Source organism: Xiphias gladius, chromosome 16 (assembly GCF_016859285.1).
Source record: "Xiphias gladius isolate SHS-SW01 ecotype Sanya breed wild chromosome 16, ASM1685928v1, whole genome shotgun sequence".
Taxonomy (NCBI): Eukaryota; Metazoa; Chordata; class Actinopteri; order Istiophoriformes; family Xiphiidae; genus Xiphias; species Xiphias gladius.
The window spans coordinates 4,928,574-4,955,883 of record NC_053415.1 but is presented as its reverse complement, the minus strand read 5'-3'; positions in this window follow the sequence as shown (position 1 = coordinate 4,955,883).

The following is a 27,310-nucleotide window of genomic DNA, read 5'->3' as shown; positions in this document are numbered from 1 at the left end:
AAGTCTCCAGTTAATTTAGTTATAGGACAGGAGCAGGAAGTGATTGTGTGGACGGGATGTTTACATTACTAAAAGTTTGTTACTTTAACCTTGTGAGTTGAGGTGCAGAAGTCCCACATGAGCAGAATAGGTGTGTGTATGTGTGTGAGTGTGTGTGTGTAGGGGTGGAGAGGTGAGGGGCATTCAAAGGTTGTGCACCACTGTAACAGATGAAAAGAAAATACCTCAGAGTATTAGGTTACAGTAAATCTAATTAGAGGATTACTGTTGTGATAAGGATTGGAAAGCTTGTTTAGCTGTTCGTATTCTGGTTTGACTCCAATTACACCCTGGGTTGGTCTTGATGTAATGCATATAATTATCGTGTAATTATACCTTTTGAGGATGTTTAGTAATGCAATATGCCATTTTGCAACTGCAAGTTCAGGCCACAGTGTTAGAGGGAGCTTGATAAGTGCCAAAACAAAATGGTAATTTAAAGATGTAATCTGCAGCGCTGATACAAGCAATATTGCTGCTTATATTACAGCCAATGGAGAGTGGACGGAGGCTTGCTACTTGTAACTGGGTTAAGTCGAAGTAAAAATAAAATCCATTTTAGCTAAGAAATCTTAGGTGTCTCTGTTGACTTCTGTACTTATTTGTTCAAAACTGCAAACGACAGAGAGAAGACATTCCTATAGTATTTAATTCTCTGCCCCTACATTGCTGTCGTAAATGGAGTGTGAATTTTTGGTTTCAACTGATGCCGTTGGTACTCTAATTTATTTGTGGGATAACCTCCTGGGTTAAGATGTTTTTCGCTGTGACTTGGTCCCATTTGTGATATGAGCACTCCCTACATTTCTGTGCAGTGTTTCCAACTATATTTACACTAGAAAACTACATTTGCCGACTTTTAAGACCAACTGACAAATCTAGCCACTTTTTGGGCTGACCTGTTTCTCTTGAATGTGCTCTCATGTGGCTGTGGCTCTCTGGACTGACTGTTCTCAGTGAGTGGAGGAGAGCTACAGCACATTCACTCGACCAATCATCAGTGAGACAGAAATGTGAATGAGCTGTGTATATGTGTACCCCATAACCAATCACTGATCCCCATTGTTTGTCCAGGCAACTCCTTGTTTTTATCCTAAATGATTGAATTTGACTATGTATTATGCTAATACATCACGGATAAGTAAATTTGTGTGTGATGTAATCATGGGTTGGTAAATGTCCATTTTTTGGAGGAAGGCTAGTTAGCCAAGCTTGTTGCCTTCTATCAGCGTTCATAAAATACACAGTATGAGGTTCTTCAGTCAGAAGCACATTACAGAATGAACGCTGTTAGCATGTCTGGTAATAAAGTGAGGAGAATTCAAATTTCAGTTCGACTTTCAAGTTATTCTTTATTTTTTGTAATAAATTCTGTTATCATCTGGGCACCACAGGGTTAAAAAAAAAAAAAGCAAAGCCAGTTGTATGCTAAAATGCTGAGAGGTTCAAATCCTTACTGTGGCTTTATAGAAGCAATTATTTCATCCAGCAATTACACTGTGTCCAAGTGATAGAACAACTAATCATTGGACTTATTTTGATAAGACTCACCCAGGGATGTCCTGTGTTAACAGAGGTGTGTTTGGATACACGCACTCAGCCCATCCTGTGACGTGTTTTCTGAATAGGACTCTTTTGGAGACAGGATGACAGAAAAACCATATAATTCCTGTTCCTTATGACTCAAGTCCAGCTGAGATCAGGATCAGATCTGCTGACCTACTGCACAGAAACTCACTAGGATGACAGGAAATAAAAAAGAAGATTTAGACTTCCATGTTCTCTTTAAATGTCTGTGAAGTCCACAGGCCACATCTGCTGGTTGACTGTGACAACATCATTAGTATTAGAGTCGAGTACTGTGAAAAGGGATGCCAGTCTTTCCTGAGAATGTCTGCCAAAATCTACTCCCTACAGAGAAAAAAAAAAAAAACTTACCTGCAGGAACCCAGATTTTTTTGCATGTGTGTGCTTGTGTGTCTATGCACTCGTGTAGTGAAGACTATTATATGTACCACTGCAAATATACCTTATTTGGACCTATTTAATACTACCAAGTAACTTGGTAAAGTCCAGCTGTGTGGCAAAACATTTTGGAAGGCAACATCTGTATACCAGTGGCTTAGTAGGAGATGCGAGCCTCCATCCCCAAATCAGAGTTTAAAGGCACTCAACACGTGGAACATCAAGTGAGGAAGATCACACTCATGTTACAAGTAAATATCCGACAACAAAGTCCCTGTGCTTCAAATTACAAAAACAATACGCCATCAATATCACACATATCACATATCACATGTGTGTGTGTGTGTATGTACAAGATTATGTGAAAGCCATCGATGCATAATGTGATACTAGTAAACCAGTGGTGTAATCATAATCCCAAAAAGTGACAGAGTCATTAATGTTTACAGCGCCTCATGATGGACCCGTCAGTCTTTGTCTTCACAGGGCCATTTAATATATGATCAAGTAAAAGGATATGAGGTCCGGCTCACCCCCAAAAGGAATATCTGTATACATGCCTGGCGAGCTTTGCGGTGTGGAAACCTTGCCGCCACCGAGGCTCCTTGGCACAACCTCTACATTCTTTTCTTGACCATCACCCTTGGATTCTTTAGGGGCACTGCCCTTAAACAGTATACCGCTGTCCATCTTGCCAGTTTACTGACTAAATTCCTGCATGGTTTCCACCCTCCGCCCTATGGTCAGAAGCAACATCCTTTTGCCAGTCCTTGAGTTGAAAGACTCTTCCCAGTGGTTATGAGGTAGTTTATCCACACTGTTACTGCTGCCAGCAATGCCAGTGTCCATGTTACTGCTGGTATTATATTACCATTGTCTCCAGACAGTGCCTTTAAACATTAGCAGAGCTATTTTTTATTGGATGAGTTGAGTTACAACTGATGTAGCAGTAAGATGGAGCAACTGCGCTGGTGTAAGGATTAGCTCACACAAAGGATGAAATACTGTACTGCTTGCACACTGTTGTCACATCAAGTCATCTTTTTTTTAATTGAAAAAAAAAAAGTTTGCTTTCTTGTTTGAGGCTACAAAAACAAAACCAGCTGATGTGGTGCCAAAGAAAATTCTTACATGTCACTAATTGTCAAGAAAAGTTGGCTGCTGGACATGTCTATTTAATACGGACAGTATCCAAAACAAACACTGCCACTGCTGACATGGAGATATGTGCTGTCTGCACTGAAGTGCCAACCTGACAAATACTCAAACCCTCCCTTACTGTAGAATACCAAGCTTAATTTTTTTTCTCAGCTCTTTCGATGCACAGTTCAGTCCTCATGTCCAAATTTATTTTTCATGGCATACTTTAATGTATTATTTTAAAACAACCCTTCACCAAGTCTCTCTGGCCCCTTTTACTCTTGTCATTTCAAGAGTGTCGTATTCGGAGAAAATACCGATTTTGGTTTGGGGATTTTCACTTTATTGAACAGTCAGTAGTGAAAAGGCAGACAGGAAACAAGTGAAGAAACGGCTATGACATGTAACACAGGTCCCCGGCTGGAAATGAATCAAGGATGTTGCAGATATGTTGCATGCGCTGTAACCGTTCAGCTACTGGGCAAACCAAGATGAGACTTCTTCCACTTTCATTTGCACTTACAACCACATACAGTATATGTGTCTCCACTGGCCAGATCACAAATGTGATTGCAGTCAATCAGGGCCAGCCTTTCCCAAGTCCAGAGGGTTAAGGTAATGCACCTGAAGCTGTCTAGTAACTGCCAAAAACACCACAGAAGAATAACTTCTGTGTTTTTAGCAGTTTGGTTACAACAGTAACACTTTTTCAGTGTTCGCTTGCTGACAAAAACAAAGACACTTGGATGAATTGTATTTATGAACTACCTGCGAGACAAAAGTTTAATCATCCTCACAGACTCTACTTCATGCTGCTTAGTCACTCACACAGATCATTCCATGGTTTCAGTGATTAGGGATCAGATTCAAGGTATAACATCACATTACGCCTTCTGTACGTTCATATGTGTTGAAGTCGCTGAAGCCCCATTTTCCTGACGCTTTAATGAGACAGGGGGAGTGACAGATAATTTCACTGTAATTTTAGCTGCCATTATCACAGGGGAGAGATGCTGTAGTGGCTATTTCCACAGACTGCTTACTGACGTAGTGTCACTTGGGAGTAGTAAATATTACGTTTGCGCTTGGAGAGACAGATGCATCTTTCAACATCTGGCTAGAATGCTTCTCCTGAGCTGTTTGAGCAATCAGAGTTCAGTCCATCTTGTAACTGTCACTTTGTCTGTCTTTCTGTCTATGTCTCTCTCTATAGTGTAAATAATGTGGGCTGTTCGTCTTGCCAGTTATTCCCTATTAAAAGGGTAAATACAAATGAGTTTATTTCTGTCTTAAGAATGTTTAACTTTTCCTGACAAATCACAGAAGTTTGGATGACAGAGGCGTCATTTCAAAGTGACCTCATTTCAAGCTTGGGCAATGTGGTCATACAGTATCCAAACTTAGTTTAGTTCCAGTTGAGTTTTGGAGAGTCAATGTCAGTGTGAGCACAGAGATGACAGTGCAGATCACTGCTGACCCATACACACTGGCGGACCACCCGCCAACACGCAGACATTCATATAACGTGACAGACACTGTCTCAACCCTCCGCCAAACACCACATCAGGGATTTGAGGCGAGGTGTAACACCCATGCTGTCATCCACATCTACCAATTGCTTCCAACGTCTCATTAATGTGTTAAGTGTCAGTGATATGAAAATAGTGATTGCCTAAAGTGAAATGAAGTTGCACTGCTAACATGCATTTGCTCTTACCCGAGACAGGCAGGGGCATGCATTTGTAATCTCCACAGCTTCCAAGACTCCAATGTGAGTTCCAAAAAAATCAACCAGAGCAAGCAGGAGCCACATAACAAGGCCTCTAGCTTATTAGAAGATGGTGTAAGACACACAGAGTCTGTTTACCTCTTTTTATCCATCAAAATCTTCAACTCAAGGTGAGTAGAGGTTGGAGGATTCTAACATCTCATTTCTGTTAAGCACTTTACTCACTCAACCACATGTCTTCATTCTTTCTGCAGCAGAGGCTCTCAGCTGTTGAAGTGTGTTTTATAGACCAGAGTGGAAACCAAAACAAAACCAGCAACACAGTGAGGCTGACACACAAAACTGTAGCTTCCAAGGTAACACATGTAAAAATATATATATCTGCAGTTATTGATGCTGACATTACTCAACCATGAACTCAATTTGAATTGCATGTACCTTAATATTTACTGTTGCCCTGCCACCTAATCTCCTCAAAAATGGATGGTTGAATGGATAAAAAAATTACAACTTTCTCCTAGTTCTTCTGTTGGGAAAAAAAGTCACAGCAAATAAACCACAGTAGACTTGACGAAATGTTATAGGCAACCACAGAGAGAGAGAGAGAGAGAGAGAGAGAAAAACACCTATTACTCAGAGCCAATGACTTTGCACTTCATTCAAGAACTACATGTGTTACCAAGTGTTTATGAGTCCCTATGAGTGGCCTTGTGGGACGTGGGAGTGGAAGACAAGGGCACAACAAAAGGGAACAGTCTGCTTTAATTGGTCTGTGCTGGGACAGGGACAAGTTAGAAGTCCAAGACTGGCCAGTGCATCGTGTTGAAAACTGAACTGGCGGCATTAATGGGCCAGACGAGGGATTATTGTATAAAAAAAAAGGCATAAAAAAAAATAACTTCAATACTTTCCTGCCTGCCGAGGTTTGCGAAACTCAGCAGTCTGCAGCTGTTTGATTAGACCAGGTGGATACTGCCTGGATTCATTTTTTTTCATTAATGATGGTAGTTAACTCCTACCACCAAATTTGATTATTAAACTGGATTATTGAATCCAAAATGTGTCATCCTAAACAGAAGCACTGATACAGTGTTTGTAAGGAAATTATATTTCATGCTGGGTTAAGGCTTGTCTGACCATTATGATTTCTAACAGCTTACGCCGAGATAGAGTTGCCAAGTGGAAGGACCCACTGGTTCCAGAAGGATTTTTCCCCACTCTGAGTTCCCATTGTGAATTTTCAGGCAGATTCTCCCATCGCTACAGAGGACTTCTGATGCTCTGTTATAGCGAGCGTTTGGTTCTTGGTCACCTCCCTGACCAAGGTCCATCTTGTCAGGTTACTCTGGCTGGACGGCCAACTCTAGGAAGAGTCCTGGTTGTTCCAAACTTCTTCCATTTCACAGTTATTGAGGCCACTGTGCTCCTGGGAAACTCAAAGCTTTAGAAATGGTTTTATAACTTTGGCTTGATCTCTGCCCCACCACAATTTTAATGCAGAGGTCTACAGAGAGATCCTTGGACTTCATGGCTTGGTTTTGTCCTGACATGCATTTGTCATTATGGGTTATTGAGTGTAGATTGATGGGTAAAAATAGCAATTTTATCCATTTACAATTAAATCAGCACAACAAAGTGTGGAAAAAGTGAAGATGTCTGAATACTTCCTGAAGCCATTTGTATATATTTACATTAGAAACACCATACCAATACTGGGTATTATACTCAATTCTTTGTGACATGGATTCCGCAAGATTTTGGATATATTCCTTTGAGATTCTGGTCCATTATGACATGACTGCATCACATAATATCTGCAGATTTATCAGCTGCACATTCATGCTACCAATCTCCAGTTCTACCACTTCCCAATGGTGTTCTATTGGATACAGATCTGGTTACTGGGGAGGCCACTGAAGTCCACTGAACTCACTGTCATGTCCCTGAGACCAGTTTGAGGTGACTTTTGCTTTGTGACATTATCATGCTGGAAGTAGCCATTAGAAAATGGGGAAATTGTGGCCATGAAGGAAAGCACATGGTCAGCAACAACACAGCAACAAATAGGCTGTGGCATTATAAACCATGATTGATTGTTATTAAGGGGCCCAAAGTGTAACAAGAGAACATTCCCCACACCATTACATCATCACCAGCCTGTACTGTTGACACAAGGCAGGTTGGGTCCATGGGTTCATGCTGTTGACACCAAACTCTGACCCAAGCATCTGCTGCCTCAGCAGAAATCAAGGTTCATCAGACCAGGTGATGTTTTCCGGTCTTCAATTGTCCAGTTTTAATGAGCCTGTTTCCACTGCAGCCTCAGATTTCTATTCTTGGCTGACAGGAGTGGAACTTGACGTGGTCTTCGGTTGTTGTAGTCCATCTTCCTTAAGGTTTGATGTGCTGTTCATTCTGAGATGCTTTTCTGCTCACCCCAGTTGTAAAGGGTGGTTTTCTGACTCTAGCCTTTCTGTCAGCACCAACCAGTCCGGCCGTTTTCCTCTGACCTCTCTCATCACCAAGACGTTTCCGTCTGCAGAACTGCCACTCACTGGATGTCTTTTCTTTTTTGCACCGTTCTGAGTAAGCTCTAGAGACTGAAAACCCCAGGAGATCAGAAGTTTCAGAAATACTCAAACCAGCCATCTGGCACCAACAATTCAGCCATGGTCAAAATTACTGAGATCACATTTTTCCCCATTCTGATGTTTGATGTGAACATTAACTGAAGCTCCTGACCTGTATCTGCACGACTTTATGCACTGCACTGCTGCCACATGATTGGCTGATAGGAAAATTAAACGAATAAGCAGGTGTACAGGCGTTCCTAATAAAGTGCTTAGTGAGTGTATATACATGGTGGTAATACACAATCAGTGACATCATCAACAAATTATGAGGGTACACCTGAGTTCATCATAATAATTGAATATTAGAAAAAGAGCATTCATCAACATAAGTATCCATTTATTTTTTTTGACACCAAAAAACACACCATAAAGACTATGCCTTTTGCATGTCCCAATACAGTCTGAGATATCTGAACACTCTAAAAGAGGACAATCTAAAAGAAAGGGAAACATAGAAATGGATACATAGGCCTGTATTAATTTAGACATTACAAAAATGTATCGGTAGGGGCCCAAGCTAAACAACTGATTCATATAGAGACATAAGCTGTAGTACAAACAACATTAGAAGATTAAGACAAGCCTCTAAGACTATCTATATACACATATTCACAAACCCATAAATAGGACCATCTAACTATGTATCAGATGTTGATTTACATTTGTTACTGATTGTCATAATGCAAATATAGATAAATCAGTATATATATCCAGTTAACAATAAGCATTTGAGATCAAATTCACCGTGAGACCATAATGTTTCAAGGTTTTTAACTGGTACATCCAGTCTGATTCCCATCTAAGTTGCAGATTATTTAATAAACAACTCTTCTTGGGAGAGAAACCTTTTCATTGCCTATGTAGTGTAAGGGTGAAATAGGATGATTCTTTTCTGTGAAATGGGGAGCTAAGGGGGATTCATATCTTTACATTTGTCATCTATACATGTTTTTCAGTTCCCTGCTAGTTTTACCCAAATATGATTTACCACATGGGCAAGTTATGAGATAACTTACTGTTTTTATGTTACAGCTGACAGTGCTCTTAACAGGAAAAGATTCACCAGTGTGGGGATGTTTCAATGGAGAGCATCCAGTGCACAATGGCGGTTTTCATCTGTGATGGGACTAAAAGTTTGCAGTGAAGATTAAGGAGGTGGAAGAAAATCTGACTTTCCTCTTTTGACAACTCCTTCCTCTTTTGAAAACCATAAGAATATGATCTTGAATGTCACTCAAGGCACAGGATTGTGCCTCATTGATGCGCTAATACAGCAATAATAATAATAATAATATATCAGGCTTTGGATATACACACAATCTTTGTTAGTAGGTCCAGTAAATTGTTGGTTTGGGCTTTTTCATGGTATTTGTTGACAATAAGGAAAATAGAGAATGTTATCAGATTTATCCTTTCAATAAAACTAGAAATACCACAGTTTAAAAAACACTACATTACTGCACTATTTTACTTCAAGGAATACTCCACTGAAAATCTCTCAAGTATAAGATAGTCACCTCCTGTAGGCAGCTCAGACTCTGACTGATTTCAGAACTCACCGCGTACTCCAGTTATGTCATTTTCCTCTCAGTCTCTCACCATTTTTCTCTCATCACTGTACATTTGTGAAACACCGGGATAAGTGTGAATTCTTCACTCAAGTTGAAACATTTTCAACTTGTTTGGGCTGCTCTGGGCAAATTGTGTCTGTTGGTGCCCACAGAATTGTGTGCAGAATTGTAGCTCAGGGTTAATAACTATTATTTACAGTTGTGAAAATTAGGTGATGTCCTATTAATGTTTCTGAAAAACCCCAGATTGCACTCAGTGGCATAGGAAAACATAGTTAGTGAGACTCATTAATTTAACCTGTCTATGCCTCAGTCACATTAAAAGATGTATTTTCATAGACTTTTCTTTGGTGGACATGAAATCATAGATCAAAGTGAAAGAGGCACACATGAAAGGTGTTTGGTGATTTTGGAGAGTGTTTGCCACCGCCAGCTAAACCTACGCAAATTGTTGCGTTTGTGCTCTCTGTAATGAATATGGACCACTGTCAGTGTTGAAATGTGGAGAAAGCCCTGATGTTCAGACTGTGTCCTCCTGTGTGCGGATGATGTCAGTTAAAATGCACCTTAGTAGTAGTTGTAGTTACCTTAAGTTTTTGCACACAGGCTTGTACCTCTGACTTTTTATTAGGGAACCAGATATTTTCTAACATTGTTGCTAATTTTTTTTTACTGAAAATTAAACTGGGAGTTTTTTATGTCCAGAAACAGGGTTGCCTGAAATAACTCTTCCAACTCTATGGCAAACACTCCAGAATTTGTAACATCACACAACATCATGTTGCGAAAATACCATTCACCACAAACAAATTAACAAGCAGCAATTATGGAAATGTAGTACCCGGTGTTCTGCATCCCCCAAATTATATCCCACATGACCATGTACTGTATTTCTTTAATTAAGGCCCTAGCAGTATGTTTAGGATTCCTTTCTCATGGCACAATTGAGTTTTCAAAAGAGTAGCTAATGAAAGAGTTATTGCAGTTCCATTATCATTATCGTCATTATAATAGCAAGCTAATGATCGGGTCTCGTGAGTGTACCTCTGACTCTCACACTCGCAGACACACCTACACAGACGTACACCCAGGGGCAGTCTGTGGAAACATGCCCCCGACTATCTTGATCTCATGTGTGAACAGAGGTTTGGCTCCCCTCTGTTTGGGCTTGTATAACACGAAGTCCCAAGGAGAAATGGTTTGAACATGACCTCATCAGGCAGAACAAAAGACAAAGTGAAGCAGAGGAGAGAAAGAGAGGGGCTAGGAGGAGCAAAGCTGCCTCAAGAGAGCCAGGGCTAAAGCCTCTGCCGATGTTTTAGAGATTAGGATTTGGGAAGTAAATAAAGCTAATTGGGAGGGGAGGGAGGAAGGAAGGAAGGAAGGAAGGGAGGTGAGTGGGTGGGAGGGAAATCCACAGTGGAAGGAAGGTAGCAAATAGCAATATAAAGAGATGGTAAAATTAAAGCAGGTCAAGCTTAGCTTCAGTTTAGGATTAGTTGGCGCTCATTAAGTTGCTCCATGTTCTCTCTCTCTGTCTCTCTCACACAAATTTGGTAACACTAGGACCACCTCAGCTAATTCAAGACTGCATAGCCAACAATAGCTATGATACACATCACACACTTATTTTGGTACACTTTTTTTTTTTTTTTTGCTCCAGACGAAGTGGAGTGTCTTTTGCACAATTATGCCAAGCAGCTATTTTAGTGCAGGAGCAAAGGTGGGACGGCAGGTCTTGAGATGCTATTGGGCTCAGAGACAGCTGGAAATTTGCAGAGAAATCACACACATTGACACGCTTTGACTATAATGTAAATAATCTAACGTTTAAGTTCAATTTACATAGCGACATCATATACCCTCTAAAGCATCTATGTGGTACTTCTCTGAAGCTCCAGGACAACAAGTCCTCTTCTTTATGCACAACTGTATTCGGTAAGTACAAGTAAAGTACTTAAGTAAGTAAATGATTAATCATCAATTAACCCAACCCCTTTAACAGAGTATATTGCTCTTCTAAGAATGAAAGCAGCAGGTGTGGTTGTTATTGATCCATTAAATTAGGGATCTCAAAGACTGGTTTAAAACAGACCAAGTTCTCTAGTAAAATGACATTATCCACTACACTGTAACTCATTTTAGGTGATCTCAACAGACTTTAATTGCCTAAGTGTCCTTGCTGCCTTAAATGTGTGAGTTAACCGAACTTAGTATGAATAATTACTTCAAGGTCGTCATGTGAGTTCTGGAAATGTTAAACCGATCAACTTAAGTGAACTTGACATAAAAAGTCCAATAAATGTACAAAATTTACGTGAATCGACAAATGTTTAGCCACACGGACAATATTACAGTTAGATTTGCTTTCCGTTTCCATTTCTTCAGTTTGAAGAGTCAGTTCCTCATTTGACACAAAGAACTAACAGCTGTGTCTTTTCCTGTTGGAGTTCTAAGTAAACAAAGGTAGAGACTGAATTCAATACTAACCTTCATCGTGGTTAACACTGTTTTCATTATTATGAGAAGAAACGGCCATATATTTTCTCTTCAAAACACAAAAAAGAGGTGTCTCTGGAGAGTTTTAAACTCAAACATTACATGCTGAGAAGTCTGTTAATATGCTGATCATGTTTCTTTAGAAACTTAATTTGAGTAGAGTGAACTTTCGGCAGTAGAGTCATTAACTCATTTCAAGTCAAAAGACTTCAGTTATAAACTCATGTTTATAAGTTCTGAAGTGGTCTGAAAACTAAAACTTGAAATTTTAAGTTGAATTAGTTTGAAATTAATAAAACATATAGGTTTACATTAAATTCATGACAAAAGATTAACTTCCTGTATGATGTTGTACAGTTCATTTTTACCCTAATTTGGCAATTTGACACATTTCGTTTTCAGTCCCTGTATTTTAAAAAACTTAAAAAAAAAAAAAAAAAAGGCTATAGTATATAAAAATACAATTCTTACATCATGGCTATCACAGATATTAGCAAACAACGAATATTGGATTGGCAGTACTAACAATTGTGGCACATTACAGGGAACTACTCAAGACTTGCTATATGCATCAAGATGTTGCAGATACTGTTAAATTGATACTGCTTCATTACTTGTTTTGAGTCTTTAAGATCATACAATCAGAACTTATTCAAGCATCTGATTATGTGCAGGTCACATTATGACCATTGATCCTGGCCATCAAAACCTCTCTAACCTACCTCCACTGGCATTTAGTGCACTGCTGCTCCTGACAGTTACTGTATTGACTTGCTCTTCACACTTGGCAATTGTAGCGAAGGACCCTTAACTGCCCTCCCAGGTCCCCTGAGAGTTGTCCGAGTTAAGTCTTGAGCTAATGCAAATATTACAGTGCTCTTGTACTTTGTTAGTTACACTAATGGTAGTGCCACTCACCAAGTGTTGTTGGGGAGCAACTTAAAATGCTCCAGTATGCCCCCTCCTGACTGATGTGCACAGACGGGATGTCTGTCTTTCTCAGAATAGGCAGGTTTGACAGATTTGGCCAGATTTCAGAGACTGCTTGGGTGAAGAATCTAATGCGGTCTGGCTTAACTAGCCATAGTCCATGAGACTTTACTTTCCAGACCTCCTCACACTTAATCCAAGCTCCATGCTCTCTCAAGGATGCAGTCTTGCCTAAAATACAGATGAGGAGTGCTTTAACAATAATGCAGGGGTCTATGAATGAGAGGTCATACAAGTACATCTATTTTTGTATCTCCCTCTAGCATTTTACGTACCATATAGCATAATTAACTTTGGTAATTATTTGTAGTAATTGACATATAAAGTGGATAAAAAATGTATCTTGGCAGTCAGCATGTAAGCATTCACTGACATGGTTCATGTGTTTGTTTTGATTACAGTTTCCACATGTTGTGGTTTCTGTCCCTGCACTGCACTAGATAGCTGAGTTGTTGGTATTGAAATTGAAACCTATTAAGGTTCTCCTTCACAGGCAAGAAAATAAATGGTGTGCCCTATTTCCCAGACGGGTTTGGAAACAGTGATGCCCTTCCAAAGATCCAGTGTATAGAGACAAAGATCTTTCTATTTTACATGACAGAAGTACAAATTTACAAACAAAGATGATTTAAAACTCAGTACCTTTTTACAACTAGGAGTGTCGAGCTTTATAAATCTTGACTTTATTGTGGACATTCACATCGCAGTGACACAAAACAGAATTACACTTTTCATTGTCAGTCTTGGAGTCTGAAATTGTGTGTTCACAGGGCTGTCGTCCCTGACTGGTCAAGCAGCTGTCACTTGAGATATGATGCACATCGGTTTGACAAATCACAACTACAACCAACACAACAACATAGCAGTACCATATCAATTTTGTCTGTGCATCGACCATGACTTTTTCAAGCTTTTTATGTTGAAGCACAATGGAGGCTGTATTTTCGATGTGCGCCTATGAATGACGTTTGCTACCTTTTTAATGACGTGCATCCGAAGCATGTTGCGCATAAGAATAATTTCCATAACATTTTTCATTGACGTACATCCAATCATTCCCATTAAATACAGTGGAAAAGCAAAGCAGAACCAACCCCCTTTTCCCTACTAGTTTTCAAAAATTTCAAATTATGGGAAACTCCAAGTTATGAGTCATTAAGTTCCCATAGTGGAAAAGTAGTTATTGTAAATTGTGTTTGCAATGCTAAGAGTATCAGCACTTGTCATGCATCAGTGCATAGTAGTGAAAGCAACAGAACAGTGTGGAAATCCCCAATCATGTCATGCACTTTGTCTTGTTTACACTTAAATTTCCCTAAAATGGAAATTTAAGAGTAAATACCTTAATTCAGAAATTCAAAAAGCATTTGCTTTGCCTTAATTATGTTGTTTCATGACAAAGAACAATGTCTGCATTCTATGGTGTTACAAAATGTCTCAATACTATCCACAAACAAATGTCAAGTTACGTAACTCATAAAACACAATGCCCAAATTAATGCAGAGTGATTTATATCTGTAAATCTTTATCTGTGCCTCTAATTTACAACTCGTAAATCACCGTTTGTACGTCAACTTAGCATTTTTCAACCGAAATGTATTCCTGAATCTCAACCTATTCGTGTGGATCCTCCTGAGACTGTTGTACCGCGCCATTTTGTGCTGCACAAAATTCACAAACGCAGGAGGGCCGAGTACTTTCCAGTAGATGGTGGTAATGCAACATTTATGGATACTAACCGCTGTCAAACTAAACAGAAGACCAAACAACGAGCTGTCGAAGGGGCAGCAGCAGTGTGGCTAGCTAACCAACTGCTACCATTGAGGAGTATTTCCTCATTACTTTTTTTGATAATTTACTTTTAATCATGAAGATACTTTTATCCACACTAGTATAATAAGTCACTCAGAGCCATAACTTATCGAACATGACAAGTAAACAGCATAGGCAACGGCGTTCATTTGTAAATTAGAGGCACAGATACGGACACAGATTTACAGATAAGAATCACTCTGCATTTATTTGTGCATTGTTTTTTACGAGTTATGTAACTTGACATTTGTTTGTGAATATTACTGAGACTATTTTTAACACCATAGTGTTCACTGTCTCTTGAGTAATGCTGAGCAAGTACGGTCAACAGTTTTTTTTAGACAATAGTGGAGTTTGGTGACCTTCAAGATATAAACTGTGTCTAGCATTGGATTGATGAATTAAACTTTGCAGAGAGAGAAAAGCTGTATTGAATTAAGCAAACTATAAAATTTTGCTGCGTTGTCCTTTTAGCGGACTGTTTAAACAGTATGCACAAACACTGGATACTGTGCACACACATACTTACTGTATGCACAGAAACTTCACACTGTGGCCTTTCCCCCCATTTATTTTGCATTATGTGGCTTTGTTAGAAAAGAAAACATATAGCATCAATTTGACTTCAGGGGATGTATTTTATAATTTGGTTGAACTAATCTAAGGGTTATTATGTTAATAAGTTCTTGTGCTAACCAAGACTTGGTATTTTCCAGGCTACCATTAGGATACTTGAGAGCAACGAAGGTTTCGAAAAATAGAAGGCTGAAATGGCCTTGGTCAATAGAATAGAACTGGAAGGACAAAGCATGAAAATTCAGAACAAACAAAATAGTTTTTATTTTTAGTTGGCGATCTTCAATTTCTCTGGCTGACACTAAAACCTTCCCTGAAAGATTTTATCAGCCGTAGTTCATGAATTAATTTTAGTAGATGTATGGTGGACTGTCTGTACCAGAGACTAAAGAGCCTAGGAAAGACACATGCACTATGTTATTGGTATTTGAGGACAAAAACCACTGTGTTTTTGCCCACCATTACGACAAAGCGTATTATGTCTTTCCCTTGGAAAACAATCAAATCACAATCAATTATTGCACAAATATATATTTTAATTATAACTAATTTGGATACAACTTCATGCACTAGTATTATTACTTTTAAATGTACTTTTGTAACACAAGGACTAAACTGGCACAATATTTATTTTCTAAAATAATTTAAGATATACATATACTGACAATGAAATTGTAGCTGCAATGCTTCTTCACTATATTTAATGTTTATATATGGGAAATTCAAAATAACACATTCACCAACGTATATGTAAAAGTAAAAAACAAGTATATAATTTAATTGTGTGAAGTAACTGGTCATGTATAATTTTCTCTGAACCAAATAATTTGTCTAATTAGTATAATACACTTTAATTGACAAAAATTAAATCTGACATTACATAAATAAAAGTGCAATGTCAGTTGCTGTCTGCTATGTAAGTGTCCCATTTTGGAAGGCACACCTTCAGGCTTTGAACTAGAAAACCTTATTTTGTGACACAATTGAAAGGTCCAGAACAGCTACTAAATGTAGCTACCTTGTGGTGAGACTGTTTTGTCAACTGTTATTTCCAAGGTCACAATGAGCTTTCAATCTCAGTTTTTAAGCTAGGAGAAAAATCCTTTAAGCACTTAGAGAATTAATGGGAAGCTCAACAACAGCTACTAATGTGGTGAAATTGTTTTATCAGCTGCTGTTTCCAAGGTCAAAAATGAACTGTAAATCTCAACTTCAGGCACCGTATTTATCCTTGAGGCAGGAGTATTAATCTAGGGGCTCATTGCACACTGCTGCTGTTTTCACAGCATTGTCAAACATTTGGAATACATATTTCAACATGACATGACCATGGAAACCAACGTGATCCTTAATGGTCATTGGTACATACAGTAGACCTGTGCCAGAAGCTTGTAAATGCACAATGAAACTGCTAATGGACCCAACCTTCCTTCCAGTGCAGCAAATTAGAGAAGACGGGCTTCGGGATTCTTCCTACCACATTTCATGAAGAGTTGCCACATTTCATATGGTAATTCGTGGTCCTGTTGCCCTAAAGCAAGTGATGTACTCTGTCAAATGTTGGTGCACTGTTTTCCAACACATTGTGAAAACTTTTCTTGAATAATTTATTTATTTTGTCATAGACCTTAGTGAAGGTTTTACTACCCTTTGTCAACTGGATTCAGGCCAAAGGCACCATACTGTGCCTTACTATACTGTGTAGTACTGATCCCGATACTATTTCAGTGTACTTGAGCTCCCCTTGACTCATGCAGTCAAAGACACTGGAAGGAATGAGAAAATGACACCTAGGAAAACATTCCACGAGGGGACCCTGCTCATGCTCAGGCTGGCGTCCCCGGCATTCCCTGCATGTCCGTTGAAGCCGTACGAGCATATTAGCATTCTACTGACATGGGAAAGTAACAGGACACGAGGGAATGCCTGTGGAGCTGCAACCAGAGCTGGTAAACATTTATTTCTAGGCATACTGCTGCCAGAGAAGGGCCAACATATACAGTGGCATGAAAAGGTTTGGGCACCACCAGTCAAAATTTCTGTTACTGTGTATAGTTAGATGAGTAAAATATGACCTTATTTCCAAAATTCATGAAGTTAAAGATGACACATTTCTGTATTATTTTAAGCAAAATCACCATTTTATTTCCATCTTTTACAGTTTCAAAATAACAGAAAATGAAAAGGTAAGTATCACAGCATGTAAACGTTTTTTGTAGCAGCTATGAGTCTTTAATTCCCATTCCTCCTGCAAAAGGCTTCCAGTTCCGTGAGATTCTTGGGCCGTCTTTCATGCCCTGCTCTTTTGAGGTCTATCCACAGAATTTTTTTGATGATGTTTGGGTCATGGGACTGTGAGGGCCATGGCAAAACCTTCAGCTTGCACCTCTAGGGGTTGTCCATAGTGGATTTTGAGGTGTGTTTAAGATCATTATCCTGTTGTACAAGCCATCTTCTTTTCATTTTCAGCTTTTTTACAGACGGTGTGATGTTTTCTCCTAGAATTCGCTGGTATATAATTGAATCCATTCTTCCCTCTACCAGTGGAAAGTTTCCCGTGCCACAGGCTAAAACACAAGCCCAAAGAATGATTGATCGACCCCTGTGCTTAACAGTTGGAGAGGTTTTCTTTTCATGAAACTCTGCACCCTTTTTCATCCAAAAGAACAGAAGTAGAACAGGGCACAACCACACCAGAGTCTGCTAAATCTTCCTGAAGTCTTTTGCAGTCAAACAGGGATTTTGATTTGCCTTTCTAGCAATCATATGAGCAGTCCTCTTGATTTTTCCAGACTTCAGCTTGACCTCCGCCATTCCTGATAACTGCTATTACTTAATTACATTACATTACGAATTGAGAAAATTTCTACAAAACACTTTGCTATCTTCTTAAAGTCTTCTCCTTCTCTGTGGGTATCAGTTATTTTAATTTTCAGAGTGCTAGGCAGCTGTTTAGAGGAGCCCATGGCTGCTGATTGTTGGGACAAGGTTTGAGGAGTCAGAATATTGATAAAGCTTTGAAATTTGCATCACTTGGCCTTTCTTGAAGATGAATGTGAAAAAACCATAGCCTTAACAAGCTACTTAAGGTCTGAGACCTTGGTAAAAGTTATCTGAGAGCTCAAATCTCTTGGGGTGCCCGTACTTTCATTTGGTGTTTCCTTCCTTTTTTAAGTCTATAATTCTACGAAATGAAAATAATAAACCATTCTCTTGCTTAAAATGTTGAAAATAGTGTTTTATCTTTAACTTTATGCCTTTTGGAGATCAGTTAATCTTCTACAGACTTAACTATTAGGGTTAGGGTTAAGGGTTGCCCAAACCTTTTCAGTCCACTGTCTTCCTTTGGAGCCTCACTGAGGCAGTTGTGGTACAAAAGACTGACAGGTTGTGATACTTTCTGTGTCTGCTTAAAGAGTATAGAGTCGAGAAATGTCTTTTCTATTTGAAATTTTGTCAAAGATATAGTTTGACATTTTTTTAAAAATTACTAATTTGCTTTTTTGCCAAAACTTAAATGACAAGATTAACACCCCTCTCACATCTGCCTGATAAATATTGTGCCTTTGGAGTCTCTGCTGGTTGGTTGGAAACCTCATTGAGACAACAATTATCCAGGAAGTCACTGCACCCAGCCAAGGAACAGTTTGAAACATATCCCCATAAAACAACTTGTTGTTGTTATACTCGGTTTGTCAAATGAAAATACATGTTAAAGAAAAAGTTTCCACCAGCAGCCAATTATCTTAGCTTAGTACAAGGACTGGAAACAGGAAGAAAAATTTAAAATCTGCATAGCAAACCATGTCACTATTTCTTGGAGCAGTAAATTCTTGGTTTCTTGATTGTTGCCTGACAACTGCTCAGAGCCAAGAAATAGAGCTGCGAAGTGGGAAGAGCTATTTTTGGGTGATTCTACTTCCAGAAGTAAAAGTCCCATTCATTTCTTCTATAGACAATTTATGTGACTCACAGTTGAAGCACTTCTGCATTTTGGATTGGCATTAAAGTCTCCATTCTGGTTCTTTAATAAAAAGTACAAGCTTATTTACATAAAATCTTCCAGAAAGAAGTTAATGGCGACTCCCCTGCATTTTGGCTTAAAAATATGTCACTTGAGCTGCTAACAGTGGGTGAGGGTGAAAGATTTCACTGTTGAGAAAACTGAATACACATTCTGAAGTTTAAATAATTTCACTTTTAATTTCTGTGTCAGTTTTGACAGTGGTGCCAACATTTTGTTAACAACTGAAATTTGTTTTGCATTTTGAGTTTCTAAACCTGTACCATTCTAATTCATGCATCTAACTGGCTTCTTTTGTAACATCCCACTGTTGTCATGCATTATTTCTGTTTTACTTTATAATACTCACCTGTACTGTCATTTCAGTTCCTACCCTTGTGTGTCTCCTGCCCTTGATCATCCACACCTGTGTCCAATTACTTACCTCCCCCTGGTGTTCCTGTCACTTAATCCCGTGTATATATATATATATATATATATATATATATATATATATATATATATATATGTTTCCCTTGCCCATTCGTCAGATTGTCTTTGTTCTACCTATTGTATTCATCGCTATCCAGCATTTCCTTTGGTTTTGTTGTCTATGGTTAGTGACTTTGCCTTGTTTCCCAGTTTTTGGATTTCTGCTTACTCCCTGCCTGCTATTTTTTGCCTTTATCGGACTGACAACCTGTGTATGACCACTTGGCTCTTCAGCAGAGACATTGCCTTTTATAACTCTACTTCTTCTTCTTGAGTTTCCCTGCATCTGAGTCTCTGTTTCCACCAGATTTGTTACAGCACAATCTGGCCATGATGGACTCAGCAGAGATTGGCACTTTCCGTTCTGCCCTCCAATCTCATCCCAAGCCATCTCAAAGCTGGTCAGTGGCATTAAAGAGCTCCATGTCCAACAAGATGCCTTTCAAGCTACCATGTTGGAGCAGCTCCACACAATCAATGCCCAGACAGAGCTAGTGCTTGCCAGCTTCAAAATTCAAGCCCTAGTGGCGGCAACCAGGACTCAACCCCTAAATCTTAACATCAGGTAAGCATTCTGAAACTATCTTTCATATTGTTGACCCCTCAGTTCCCTCTCATATTTGGCTATGCATGGTTAATTAAACATAACCTATTTACTGGCCTCGTATTGTCTTCTGTCTGCCTCTCCCAATGTCTCCCCCAAACCTGTTGATTGCTCCCCAGAGTTCCCTGATCTATCTGGAGTTCCCTCTGTCTACCTGGACCTGAAACAGGTTTATAACAAGGCTTGAGCAACATCTCTGCCTCGTCATTGACCATATGACTGTGCCACTGACCTCCTCCCCAGGGCCCCCCGTCCCACATGCCGCCTCTACTCCCTGTCAGTCCCGGAGATGGAAGCAATGAGTACATCCAGAGTTCCCTGGCCACTGGCATCATTTACCCTTCTTCATCTCCCGCTGGTGCCAGATTATTTTTTGAGGATAAGAAAGACAAGACACTGTGGCCATGCATTGACTACGGGGACCTCAGTGATGTCACTATCAAAAACAGGTACCCCCTCCCACTCTTATCTACAGATTTTGAACTATTACAGGGAGCAACCATCTTTACCAAACTTGATTTTAGGAATGGCTATCATCTTGTTTGCATCAGGGAGGGGGATGATTGGTGGATGACCTTCAACACCCATAGTGGCCACTATGAGTACCTGGTAATGCCAGGCCCTATAAAATGATGTTCTACATGCTGAACCGTCCTGTTTCTTGTCTATCTGGATGATTTTTTTTTTTTTTTTTTTTTCCAAGGATGAAAGAGGGCATGTGCAGCAGGGCAGGTTCTCCAGTGATTGCTGGAGAATCAACTGTCTAAATGGAAGTCAGGTAAACACCTCAGATGTGGGAGTGGAGTTAGTTTTCTCTCAACGCTTCCTCAAAGACAACAAGGTTCATCTATTTACTTTTTTCCCAGAAAGCTGTCTCCAGCTGAGAGGAATAATGACGCCGGCAACCGGGAGTTGCTTGCCATCAAGCTGGCACTGGAGGGATGGAGGCACTGGCTGGAGAGGGCTGAGCAATCATTCCTAGTGTGGAAGGACCACAAGAATCTAGAATACATCAGGACTACCGAGAGACTAAACTCCCATCAAGCCAGGTGGGGACTGTGTTTCAATTATTTCAATTTCACCCTGTCTTTTTTTTTTTTCCCCTGGCTCTGGGAATTTCAAACCGGGTGCCCCCTTCCTGCCAGTTTCCTGTGATTGGACCGGTGATCTGGGGAGGTGAAAATAAGGTCAGACAGGCACTGGAAGGGGCTCAGGTCCCTGATTGATGCCCTCACCCACGGGTGAGTCAGACCATCAGCCTCCTAAGCTAATGGTTTTCGTAGCAATCTTTGGAAGAGGATGTAGGAAGGTTCATCTCTGCCTGTCCTATTAGCCCAGAATAAAACCTCCCATCAACAGCCTTCTGGATTGCTCCATACTCTCCCGCTGCAATGGTCCCACATATCCTTGAACTATGGCATTGGTTTGCACCCCTCTGAAGATAACTCTGTCATTCAAACTTCTCTCTGTCAAAGACACTGCAGAGTTTATGCTGTCTAGTGTTTTTCGTCTGCATGATGTCCCACAGGATGGGTCTGACACGGGTCCACAGTTTGCCTCCCAATTCTGGAAAGAATTCTGCCGACTGATTAGTGCCACGGCCAGCCTACCTTGCAACTTCTCCATAGCCACGGCACAAGAGGCTCATGGGTACTGTGATATTTAGACTCATCCTCAATGCCAACATGATGGACAGAACATGTTTTCTGAAGAAACTGAAGTAATTAAAACTGGTGACCCTATCGTAAACCAATAGGGTTGTTACTTTATCCAAGAGAGTCCTGTGTTTCTGCTAAGTAAAATTAAGGTTACTGTTCACAGGAAGAAAAAAAAAATAATAATAATCTTGTTTTGAGATATTATAACAGTTATGACAATCATGCTCCCCAGGGAAAGTAAATTCATGGAGCAAGATTAACAGGTACTTTGAAAAATTCATATTTATGTATTTAGAAAAATGTGCTTTGGCAAAGACAAAATACCATGCATGTGTATATATACTTATACAAGGAATGTAACGTACAAAAAAGTTCAACTAGGTGCTTCAAGTTTATGGCTCAGCCCAACACTATGTGCTTAATATTATGTGCACTATAAATGAATCACAATTTCCTTTTAATATTTGGACCACAGTGGAATAACTTTTAATAGCGTAAGAGGGGATGCACTCCAAAATTCCTGGGTGGTGAAGCATGAGAGACAGCTTGCGCTGAACGTTAGGCAGCTTTTGAGTTAGATGCAGAGGGGCCTTGATCCCAGAGCCCAATGTGTGACAGCTTTCTCATCAATCATTCCCGCATATTCTTCAAGTCAACTTTTGACTCACAATCTTCCTGGCCCTCTGTTGCTATCTCTTTGCGCTAAAACATGTTTGTTTTGCTCTTTTTAGGCACTTTGTCATGCCTGGTTATAAAGTTACAGACCCACCAATGACATAAGGCACTCCTGGCTTTAGTCAGCTGTTGTATTGTTCTTCTAAAGGGAATGGGTTAAGTGGAAAGGCCCTGCCTTTAGTTTCAGGTAAAGTAATGGAAAATAACACAACCACAAACGTCTGCAGCATGTACAATCCTACACATTTGGCTACTACAGTTGGGATCAATTTAAAATGTCTTAACAACATAAAAGGTCATTTTGACCTTCGATTCCCACCCAATAACATCTCTGCAAAAAATGAAATCAATGGGACATTTTCCCTCTGCTGATGACCTCACGCCTCAGAGATGTCTGACGTTATTATGGGAGCTCTCTCTTTTAGACAGAGAATTCCCCACAGGTTTCTGATCAGGACTTGCCAGGTTTCGATAAAGGTTCCATCCCCACCCCAAGTCTCCATGGAGACTGAGCTGACTAATAAAAATAGCTTTCTAGCTCTGTTTAGCCAGACCGGGATGTTGCTTTACTGTATTTTCCTTCTCTCTATCTCTCACTCGGTCTCTGTGTTTGAGCAAAGATGTGACTTGACTTGGTTTTCTTGATTTATACGTAAAATACTTAACAAATTTTGTTTAAGCAGAATGTTGATGTGGACATTTTACTGCAAAAATCAGCCTTTCCTAGAAGTTTATGAAAGATTTGTCTCCATCCACCTCGTGTGTTTGTGTTTATGTACGGTCCTCAACTCTATATGAGCATCTGCTCTTTTCATGATGGATCAGAGTCTAGTGGTTAGACAAAGGTCTCCAGGAAGCTGAGAAACCAAAGCCACATGGGCGCTTTCAGTGTCTGTCTATACTTTCAAAGTGAATGGGAATGGGCCATAAACATTAGGATGGGCCCATAAATGTCAGGTTGAGGAGACAAATAATAGATGGCAGGTGAAGTTCATGGAGGTATGATGATGCTTTCCCTCTAGTAAAATGTGAAAAAAAAAAAAAAAAGACAGATGTATAGGGGTGGCTTTCCCACTTTTAGCCTCCTTTCCTGTCTTATCATTAACGAATGTTGACATATGAATATCCCTTATATCATGGCCCATATAGTATCTACAGAGAGATGAATGTAACAGTAATAGCTTTACAGAAAGATGAACAAAAAATCTTTCTTTTTCAAAACACACATTTATTTTAAGGAAAAGTTTCCAATTTTTGATTGACAAGTTGACTTTGTGCAAAATGGCCAACAAATATGAATGTCTGAGATTACATGATACATGTGTGAAAATATGATGAATAGTTTATCTTCCTTCCCATCCCACCCTAACATTTCATAAACAGCCAAAGCTCACAATTGATAGATACTATATCCACATTTCATGTTATGGCTTTACAATGTCTCTTGATGTTCTTGGAGAGATGTGCAACAAGTGTGAGTAGGACACTTCCCATTGGATGTGACTGATTACAATAAACTGCTTGGAATTGTAACATACACTTTACTACACGCCTGGACGCAAACAATTTTTGTTTTATTGCTACATAAGCTAATATTTAGGATTCATGCATTCAAATTGGCCTAGAGTAACAGTATAGTTTATGTCGATTGCTTGGTGAAAGTATGCGAGAAAACGTGAAACTATATATGTTATGTAACACCAAGAGTTTCGTCTTTAAGACCAATTTATCTCTTGTCAGTTGGTGGGTGATGTTGTGACTGCAGTAACGGATGGATGCTTGATTTAATATGAAACCATTTCATTCAAACAAGCGAAGATGTTAGTATAAGAGGTGGTCTGAGGCTGCTATTTATCAAGTAAATAATTACAGACAAGCTGGTTCAACACAGCATACAAATAATATCTATCTATCTATTTAACATCTGACATCTATTTCTTTGACTGTATAGGAATTGCTAAAGCATGTGTTCCCTACATGTAGGCCATTTGGCCACAATATCAAGGCCCATACATGCATAACCACAATGTCTTTGAATATTTTTTCTGGTCATGTTTAGGTGTATAAGTGTCCTGAATGACTCCCTCCTTCCCTCATTCACTAATCCTTATCTACTGTAATAAGCACATAAAAGTCTACTCAATAATAAGCAATAATATCATCATTTTGTGTCATCACTAGCAGAGTCGCAGACAGCAGTAATTTTCACATCACTAAAAGGCTCAACACTGGGATTGTCAGCAGAAAGTAGTTTACATTCTATGAATACAACTATTTTTGCTCCATTTTGGAATTTTTGAGGGCACTATACAGTATATAAATGTCACACAGAATTCCGGCACTCAATTAAAATGGTAGGCGGTAAATATAGTGCGCTATACAGTAAATACAGAGTGATTTTGGACACAGCCATAATTACACTGGATCTTGCACAAAAGTGCTCTCTCTATCCTTCTCAGCCTTGGGTTCAGCTTGATGTTTAATTTGGATAAAAAGGTCACTTGTACTGTTGTTATTTATTGTATGGTACTGTGTATTTATATAATTTCAATAAGCAAATCATGAGTAGCTCATCCAGGCACACTGTGCAGAGTGCATTTGCATAAAATGCCCTAATTCACTTAAAACAATAGGCCTTTTTCACAGCAGATATTTTAACTTGTAATAGTAGGAAAAGTCAATTTGTGTTAATTGTAAAAGCAACAATGACTGTGTTCTATTCAGTTGTCCTATATAAGTCATGACAGTGTGACAGTGAATCAGCATGTGCAACACCAGGACCCTGAAACTGGAGCAGCTAAATGGAATTCAGCCATCATTCTTGTTGCCTTTTCCTGCTGTGACATGTTGAAATGTCTTCTGTGAAAAAAGGCTTATGGAGTTTAGCTGAGAAGGGAGCAAATGCCATCTTAATCTGGGAAACTGTTGTTAGCCAGCTGACAAATAACCTGGGAAGAGCCAAAATAACCAAAACTTTTGAATTCTGGGGCCATACAAATGTTTTGTTAAGTCACAACACAACAGGTGCCGCACTGCACCTGTTTCCCTGCTTTGTCCTCACTGCTCTCCCTGCTCATCACCATTACCATCACCATCGGTCATTCATGGAGCAAGGTTAGATAGCAAAAAACATAATCACCATATATTTTTGGTGCTATTAAATTTTCATGCACCAACACTGGAGATCAATGAGTGAAACTTAACTGGATATGGGCCTGACATCAGGTTTCGGTCTAGGAACCAAGAAAACATTTTTAACCATTCAATACTGGCTAGAGAGGTTGTGCATGTGAGTGACAGGATGATGAGTAAGTGTGAAGTGGGTGAGTGACTCAGAAATAAATCGCAGCACAGCAGGTGTTTTGTCCGACAGGTTTACAAGGCTTAACTAGAAAGGCTAGCATCGACAGTTTTCAAGTATTTGCGGGTCTCTGCTGAGGTTTCATCAAACTGTGGATGAATCTTTATGAAGCTAAAATATATCCACATTGTCACATTTACATACATTGCTGTCTCGGTCTGTTGGAATCCAGCGTCCGTAATGTTGAATTCATATGCACATATTGTGCAATCCCCTAATACAGTATGAAACTTAGACTCTTCTGTAACATACGGAAGTCACAGCCATGGTCAGATTTTATTCAGGAATGTTTTCCCTGTGAGCACGATATAAAATGAAATAGCAAAGGTGTCAAAATTAGACTTTGACACCCTTCACAACACGAGGTAATAATGTGGGCTTTTGGGGACCCTGGAGGTCTAGAGCCCTGGAGCAATTACTTGCCCTACCAGTTATTACACCACCCTTGGTCGCAACATTGGGTCCATCTATTTAACGGAAACTTTTGTCAGTGTTTTACATAATATATGACCTCGACCCTACGAAGCATGCATCAGCTCTGACTTTGTGTGATATTTGTTTGGCAAACTCAAATGACTCAGCTCATATTTGCTTCGAATCCACACTATTGTAAAGTAATGGAATACCCTGACAAATTGACAGCACCTGATATGGTTCTATTTTCCTGCAAGCCATGCCAGAAAAAGAGTTTTAACTAGAATCCAATCATTCATTCAAAGCGAGCGAGCCAAGAACCTGTCCACGCTGGAACAACAGTCTTTCTTTGGGAGTGCAGGATTCTGTCATACTGTTTACGTGCTGTGTCTCTGGCTTGCTAAGTCATTTTTTCAGCACACCCCCTGTGTTAGCTTGTAGACCAAACATTTTGTTTTGCAAATGCAGAAATGTAGATTTTGTTTGGTTGAGTTGGTAGTTTTGAGTGCATTCCTACGACTTGAACGTTAAGTGGTCGGCTTTATCTGTGTAATTTACGCATATTTTATTAGAGGGCTGTCTCTATCTACCATCTTCTCACAAAACTGTTGATTTTACGGTGCATTACTATGTTGCTTGGGCCTTGTGATGTATTCGGAATATCTGTGTGAATCAGTAAGAAATGGAGAGAAGGAAAACTCGCACTCTTTGTCCAAAAGGAAAAGTGTGGATGTGCTCATACGATGGAAACCATGCTGAAATGCAGAATTCTTCACGCTCATCATTCTATATTAGGCAACTGCACAGCAAGGTACATTAACAATACAGAAGAGTGAGTCAGCCATTTTTCCAGCTTAACTTGAGACCATGTGACACATTTAGCAGAATGTGATGAACAGATAAACCACAGAAATCTTTTTATCCACTGTCCACCATTCATTGCTGCATCTCTACCTGCCAATGATGATACGACTGAAGTAGATTTTGTTTGAGTTTCTCTTTAAACACCCTGAAACTACCATCCACATACTCTTTCATCCATTGGCCAGAAAGGACTGTAGTGGTCAAGCTGAGAATTTCAAATAAACTGGCTTTTTTCAGTTTTCCCTTGTGAAATCTAATTCGAGGCATACTGTAAGCCACAAGTG